The sequence below is a fragment of the Rhinopithecus bieti genome, unplaced genomic scaffold (assembly GCF_001698545.2).
Source record: "Rhinopithecus bieti isolate Rb0 unplaced genomic scaffold, ASM169854v2 scaffold_18153, whole genome shotgun sequence".
In the NCBI taxonomy this organism is placed as follows: domain Eukaryota; kingdom Metazoa; phylum Chordata; class Mammalia; order Primates; family Cercopithecidae; genus Rhinopithecus; species Rhinopithecus bieti.
Genome location: NW_016809139.1, coordinates 432,864 through 433,854, shown reverse-complemented (window position 1 = coordinate 433,854; position 991 = coordinate 432,864).

The following is a 991-nucleotide window of genomic DNA, read 5'->3' as shown; positions in this document are numbered from 1 at the left end:
AATGTCTACTATCATCTAAAGCTATTGAACCTACAAAAAAGCAAGAAAATATGGCCAAAAACAAGAGGAAAAACAGTCAATAGAAACAGACCCTGAAAGGTAGAGATGATGAACTGTCCAAACAAGGATCTTAAAACAAGTATTATAAATATGTAGAAGTACTTAAAGGGCAACATGAACATAGTGTAAGATAAATAGAAGATATATAAAAAAGAATCAGATGGAACTTTGACAGTGAAATAAATATCAGAAATGAAAAATTTAATAAATGAAATTAACAGCTGATTAGATGTGCAGAAGAAAAAGAGTGGTATAACATAGAAACAGAAAAGACCTAAACTACAACACAGGGAGGGAAAAAGAGCTTCAGTGACCTGTGGAACAATATCAGGCAGTGTGGCATAACTTACAAGTCCCAGAAGAGGAGAAGAGGAAGGTGTGAAGAAAAAAAACAATTGAAGAAACAATGGCAGGCAATGCCAGAAAATATTTCAAATGTGATAAAAGCAATAAACCCACAATTTGAAGATGCTTAATAAAACTCAAGAAAGATAAGCACAGTGAAAACCATATTGAGACCCCAAAGTATAGGAGGAGAACCTTAAGCACAGAGGCAGAAATATAAGAATGAATACGCATGGATTTCTCATCAGAAATTAACCTAAAAAACAAACAAATAAAAAAACCAGTGGACCTACAACTTTAAAGTGCTAAAAGAAAGACTGTCAACCTATAATTCTATTTCTGGAGTAAATATTATTTAAAATTAAGGGGAAATAAAGACTTCCAGAAAAACAAAAGCCGAATTTGTCACCAGCAAATTTAGGTAATAAGAGATGTTAGAGAAAGTTCTTAAGGAGGAATTAAAATGATATAGGTGAGCATCTATCCATCAAGAAAAAGAAAAATCTGGCTGGGCGTGGTGGCTCAAGCCTGTAATCCCAGCACTTTGTGGGTGCTGAGGCAGGTGGATCACCTGAGGTCAGGAGTT